General features: G+C 37.3%; 1 long non-coding RNA gene across 1 annotated transcript; it reads left to right on the top strand.

The window, feature by feature from the left end:
- Positions 1 to 1,730: 1,730 nt before the first annotated feature.
- LOC138950791 (uncharacterized) lies at positions 1,731 to 6,579 on the top strand. The gene is made up of 2 exons (XR_011450797.1): positions 1,731 to 3,875; positions 5,044 to 6,579. It is a non-coding gene; the product is annotated as an uncharacterized lncRNA (long non-coding RNA).
- The last annotated feature ends 661 nt before the right edge of the window (positions 6,580 to 7,240 follow it).

Here is a 7,240-nt window from a genome sequence, read left to right as displayed (position 1 = left end):
TCTACAAGCCAGCTAATAGTTGAACTTCAGATTACTAATGATATCACAAACAAACACTTAGTTAATGCCCATTCTCCAGGGATCGAAATCCAGTCAATGTACACCAAACTAGGATAACACATACATTTAGAATCTATCACGACTGCATAAAACATTGGTATGCAATTCACAAAGCAAGGAACTTGAAACATGAACATTGACATTAAACATACATATGTGCCCCACACACATTTCGGACAAGGCAGCTGAACGAAATTCAGATGTGGATGGAGCACAAAATAATTAGATGGGGCGGCGTGAAAGCATACTGGGACAAGGAACAAGCAAGAGAAAGAGGATAAGAAGATAAAAGGAAGAACAAACCGAAGAATAAGAAAGAAAAAAACAAAATAAGAGAAGGAGAGAGGAAAAAAAAAAGGACAAGAAGGGCAAAGCCAGACCTGTTTACCCCCATAAGTGTTTTGGAGTAATGCTCAGCCCCAAAAATAGTAATCCTGGCACAAAAATAGTAATCATCCAGCATTCGTCGCCAATTACAACGCACATGACAACTGTGTCTGCGAAACGCAATCATGCACATATATCCATCATTCACAAACAAAACACATCAGTCAGTTTTTGTAGTCATCATAATTTCAAAGAAGATCACATCAAAAGCACATGCATCACTGATTCTTTTTCTTTTGCTCGTAGTAGGCCTTTTTCAGTGTGTCAAGCGCTTTTCTACTGTACTTGCGCTTGCCGAATGAGTGAGGGCGAGACTTCACCACTAGAATAAGGCTCTCCAGCGTCTCATCAGACAGACATGATCTCTGGTCAGTCCTGTGCTTTTTCACCCCATTTTGCCATTGAAAAAAACAATGCCAAACATGTGAATTGATAAAAAAAAAAAATTTTTTTTTTTTAACATTTTTTTAATTTATGAAAATCGTAGTCTTGACACGGATAGCGGAATGGCGTATTTTTTGCAGAAAATCGTAATAAATTACGCCAAAATCGTAAGGGTAAACAGGTCTGCAAAGCCCATACGACTCACATGCTTTACACATTTTTCCTACCAAAATACATGTGACCTTGACCCAAGACCCAAGGTCAAGGTCATCCAAGGTCATGCAACACAAAGCTGTTAATTCAAGACATAGGAAGTACAATGGTGCTTATTGGCTCTTTCTACCATGAGATATGGTCACTTTTAGTGGTTCACTACCTTATTTTGGTCACATTTCATAAGGGTCAAAGTGACCTTGACCTTGATCATATGTGACCAAATGTGTCTCATGATGAAAGCATAACATGTGCCCCACATAATTTTTAAGTTTGAAACAGTTATCTTCCATAGTTCAGGGTCAAGGTCACTTCAAAATATGTATACAATCCAACTTTGAAGAGCTCCTGTGACCTTGATGCAAGGTAAACCAAACTGGTATCAAAAGATGGGGCTTACTTTGCCCTATATATCATATATAGGTGAGGTATTGAATCTCAAAAACTTCAGAGAAAATGGGAAAAATGTGAAAAATAGCTGTTTTTTAGGCAACATTTATGGCCCCTGCGACCTTGACCTTGAAGCAAGGTCAAGATGCTATGTATGTTTTTTGGGGCCTTGTCATCATACACCATCTTGCCAAATTTGGTACTGATAGACTGAATAGTGTCCAAGAAATATCCAACGTTAAAGTTTTCCGGACGGACGTCCGGACGGACGACTCGGGTGAGTACATAGACTCACTTTTGCTTCGCATGTGAGTCAAAAAAAAAGGGAGACAATCATATGAATGTGTACCATTTAAATAAAAGAAATTAAAAAAATTACTTTTAACAAGAAGAGCAATTGCTCGATCGAGTCACTTTCGCAGTTCTGAATATTATATGAGGCATCAGATGGACAGGAAGAAATTGCTATTCACAACACAATGAGTCACGTTCACATAAAATTTGAGCCCGGTCACTTTTATAGTTTCCGAGAAAAGCCCAACGTTAAGTTGTGTGTTGCCGAACAGAAAAGGCTAGTTATCTCCCTTGTTTTTCTGATAACGTTCGTAAAAGGCTACAGATGTAAATACTTTGATGTAAAGAATAATCCTACAAAGTTTCAATCACATCCGATGAACTTTGTCAAAGATATAAAATGTCTAATTTTTCCTTTGACGCTGACCTGTGACCTTGAAAAAGGTCAAAGGTCAACGAAACCATCGTTAAAGTGTAGAGGTCATTGGAGGTCACGACTAAACAAAATATGAGCCCGATCGCTTTGATAGTTTCCGAGAAAAGATATAAAATGTCTAATTTTTCCTTTGACGCTGACCTGTGACCTTGAAAAAGGTCAAAGGTCAACGAAACCATCGTTAAAGTGTAGAGGTCATTGGAGGTCACGACTAAACAAAATATGAGCCCGATCGCTTTGATAGTTTCCGAGAAAAGTCCAACGTTAAGGTGGTGTCTACGGACGGCCGGCCGGATGGCCGGACAGACTAACACTGACCGATTACATAGAGTCACTTTTTCTCAAGTGACTCAAAAAGGAGACATTTCAGGTTTTGATTTGAAGTGTGTTAACATATTCACATATACCAGTAACTTTGCATGGAAAAAAAAAGTTCACAATGATTTGAAGCAAATTCAAATGCCAGAGAAAAAACAGAAAACCCTGATGTCATCATTGATAATCAGCTGGTACGTTCAGTGAAGAAAAAACAATTGACACAACCTAGACATGGGCAGCAGTGAGTTATCAAGTTTCACTACACAAAAGTAACAACTACAATAATGAAACAAAAGGTAAAATGCCAGCTAATAGTCAAAATTCAGAACAATGATATCAAAAAGAAACACTTATTCAATGCCCCTTCTCCACTGATATGTATAAGCACACCAACATGACATAAACTCATAAATTAAAAAAAAAAACCATGACATAAAACTCATAAATTAAAAAAAACTTATCAGACTGCGTAAAACATAGGTTTGCCATCTCAAAATGGATGTAAAACACGCAGCTTACTCACAAAATGATAGACAAGTCTCCAGCGGCCAGCTGCTCAGCAAACAAAATAAGGTGGCGAGGATCAATATAATTGAAATGCATTTTTTTTGCTGTTTCGGAGAGAACTTTGCTTCATTTACCTTACACTGCCTGCATTCAAGGGCTAAATTTTTATCAGGTGCACCAAGACTTACATCTATAGAAATCCAATCATAACGGTTTTAAGGGCAGACCGGGTAGGCAAAATGAGTTATTTTTGGTCTCATACACCTTTTTGGGGTTGTTGCATTTTTCACACCTTTGAACATCCTGGAATGCATTCAATAATCTGCTTTTGTCATTTTAGACATGTATTCATGTAAATAAAACCATTTTCAAACCGATGTTTTGTTGTTTTTGTCTGTGTTTTATCAAAAAAATCGAAAAAATGGTCAACTTTGGATACTCCGTGCTGGTAAATGTGCGCACATGACATGACCCTTCGCTGTTCAAACTGTGTGGAAATTTCCGTTCTTCAAGATGACGTCATCACCGTTGGGGAATTTCCGTTGACATAGGCACAAAGAGAGAGAATCCGTTCCAACCGAAACCCCGGAATTAATATATGCAAATATATGTAGGTCAAAGGCATTTGGCGCAAGCGCAGTAGACAACTTATCAGTCCCCCGGTGTCAACAAATCCATGACGTTTTCACCGATTCAGCAGCATTTTTCAAAGTTTTGAGCTGCGGAGAACAACCCTAACATTGGAAATGTTCGGCATAGTGGCAAGAAATATCAGAGAAAGATGAACCAGCAGCAGCGAACAGTAGAAGGAAGTAACAACACTCCGAAATGAACCAACATGATCGTATTTAAGCAGACGACATTCTAAGATTCTTGACTCGACGAGGTGGGTTTTGCTTCTTTCTCTTTTCGATCTTGTTTGTTTGACAACGTGATTTATTGCACATCGTTATGTTGTTGTTGTTGTAAGAATGTGTTAGGGTTTGCAGGTAAATGATAAACAGTTTGTGTCTGAAGTATTTTGCGGGTTTCTTGATCCAATTTACTGACCATGCCGCCGCCGCATCCCCCCCCCCCCCCCCCCCCCCTCCCTCCCTCGATCATCTCTGTGATATCGTCTTCACAACCCCTATTTTATTGTTCTTCGCTGGCCAGTCCTTGAGAGCTTACTATGGTGTAACATGTCATCAGTATTCTTTGTCTGGGGTCAAACTGAGAAGCAGCATCTGAGCGATGTACGACTGACACAGTTTCTGTTTCTGGTCATTGACCGTAGCAAAATAAGTACCCTACTAGAGAGCGTTCTCTAATTCTAAAGGATTGGTTTACACCAGCATGGCTGACCAACCTATCATTGACAGCAATATTGTTGTCAAATCTTTTCCATTAACTAAGGAATAAAAAAAATAGATCCAATTTACTTCACCAAAGAAAAAAAAAGAGTTAAACTAAAGGACTGGGGATGCAACTCATGAATCAAAAGCATAAAGATCACCTGCAAACAGTGCTAGGTTTAGGAAATCTGAAAATGTATACACACACACAGAACACACACACAAAACAGACAACAGACAAGAAACAAGCAAATACATAGCAAGTGTGATGAAATAAATTAATTTTAAAAGAAAAATATGAAAAGAAAGAAAGAAAGAAAGAAAATAATTCAGCTAGTTTCAGTATTAGTTCCTGTGTGTATGTGATTGTGTGGTTACTCAAATCCCATAGTAAACTTGACATGTACATTTTGTGATAGGGGCCAATTAATGAATGTCTTTTGTGTGTGTGTGTGTGTTCGTCAACCGACATGTGGGTACGAGCCGCTGAGGTGGTTGTAAGAAAACCCGCCTGGTTCAGTGGTTGGGGGCTGATTGGGATTTCTGATTTACCAGCCTAGCAAAAAAGTTGAGGTACACCCCATGTAACATGGTCATTTGCAAAATAAAGTACAAGCACTTGTTGACGTTTATATTGAGTCTTAAAATTTGCAGCTTATTACAAACAAAAACCATGGACAGTTGTATCAAATATTAAATCAGTGTTTGTGTATTTATTAGGTTGGAGCAAGGGGAGAGCCAGTCCTCCTGTGGTGGCAGCGAGGAGAAAGATTGACCTGATGGAAAAGTTTGCTAAACCGGAACTACCCTCTTCCACAGCAGAAACATCAGCTTTGCCATCTTCTGACCAACCATAAGAAGATACAGATACTTTGCCATCTTCTGACCCATCACAAGCAGATATGGATACTGGTACTGTGCAACGTCACTCCGCTGACATGTGTTGGGCTTTTGTCAACATTGATCAGCTCAATCTATTGCTGAAAGGTTTATATCCTGTACTGAATGCTTGTCTGATAGCAGTCTGATTATGAAAAAAGGTGATGCATCAGCCCAAGGATTTCCACAGGCCCTGCATCTGGAGTGCATATGAGTGTCCATTCAAGTCTGCAGTTGTTTACTCTTCTCCCGGTGTTTGCAACGCTTCGGGTGGTAAAGTTGCATTTTAAATAATCCGCGTATGACCATGTTGGTACATGGAAAGGGACATTCAGCTTTACAGAAATTTGCTGCAGTGTTAGGATTGAGCACAGAAATACTGTAATTAAAATGTTGCAACTTTTGAATGGCTTGATAGCTTTGTTCCATTTGTGTATATATAATTATGTAATGTTGTTGATGATTTGTGAAGCATCATTTCTATGCAATGGAATAAGAAATCAGTGCATCCGTTGGGTTTTTATGAGTCTGACAGTTTGGTTCTGATCAATATTTTCATATCAGCACAAACACAGATAATTGACTTTTTTAATGTTTTCATATGATTTTTTTTTAAATAAAAAAAATCTGATAATTTGATTATCAAATCATTTCCCCTTCATAGTTAAAGTGTTATTCTGGTTAAAAAAAAAACCACCCCATTAATTCAAGCTCTACTGTGGTACTAGTTTACCGGGGTACTAGTGAGACTCTTTTACATGCTGTTTTCTCTACATGTAATTTGAGACAAAATGTGGTAATTAAAATGTTGTAACTTTTGAATGGCAAGATGGATTTGTTCCAATTTTGTATATGTTGTTTATGATTTGTGAAGCACCATTTCTGTGCATGGAATAAGAATACAGTGGATTCCTTGTGTTTTTATGAGTCCGACAGTTTCGTTTTGATTCATCTGCACTAACATAGATGAGTTTTCAAATGATTTTTTAAAAAAAGTCTGGATAATTTGATCGTCAAATCATTTCCCCATCATAGTAAAGTGGTTATTCTTATAAAAACATATCAATTCAGGCTGCACTGTGCTACTAGTTTGAGGTACTGGTTGGAATCTTTCAAATGCTGTTTTCTCTGAATGTAATTTTCAGACAAACATCTGTAATTAAAATGTTGCAACTTTTGAATGGCTTGATGGATTTGTTTCATTTTTGTTTATGTTGTTTATGATTTGTAAAGCGTCAGTTTTGTGTATGGAATAAGAGTTAAGTGCATTGGTTGGGTTTTTATGAGTCTGACAGTTTGGTTCTGATTCATGTTTTCATATCGGTACAAACAAAGATGGCTGTTTTCATATGATGTATATAAAAAAAATCCTGATAATTTGATTGTCAAATCCTTTTCCCTACATAGTAAAGTGGTCATTCTGATAAAAACATATGAATTCAGGGTGCACTGTGCTACTGGTTTTTTTATGTACTGGTTCAAATCTTTAAAATGCTGTTTTCTCTGAATGTAATTTTCAGACAAAACGCTACAATTAAAATGTTGCAACTTTTGAAAGGCTTGATGGATTTGTTCAGTTTTTGTATATGTTGTTTATGAGTTGTACAGCATCAGTTCTGTGTATGGAATAAGAGTTCAGTGCATTGGTTGGGTTTTTATGAGTCTGACAGTTAGGATTTCATGTATTTTTCTTATCAGAACTGAACCGGTAACTGAAAATGCTAAATTAAAATAATATATTGCTTAGAAATGCTTTTCGATACACAGAATTATTAAACACACACATATTGCTGCAAAGAAGAAAAATTGGATCAAAACATGCACTGGTTCACAAACTGCAACATTTTAAAATAAGCACATTTTATAACGTTTTTCTCACATTTTGGTGAATAAAACCCCCAAAAATTGCTTTTCACTCAAAATTTAAAATGGTTTCCCTTAATTAGGTTATTCTGCTTGCAAAAATCAAACAAGCAGCAAGCTGTTTCCAAAATAAAAAAAAAAAGTGCTTGCCTACCCTGTCCCCCCTTAACAGCAA

Source organism: Littorina saxatilis, linkage group LG16 (assembly GCF_037325665.1).
Source record: "Littorina saxatilis isolate snail1 linkage group LG16, US_GU_Lsax_2.0, whole genome shotgun sequence".
Lineage (NCBI taxonomy): Eukaryota > Metazoa > Mollusca > Gastropoda > Littorinimorpha > Littorinidae > Littorina > Littorina saxatilis.
This window is presented reverse-complemented; position numbering and strand designations above follow the sequence as displayed.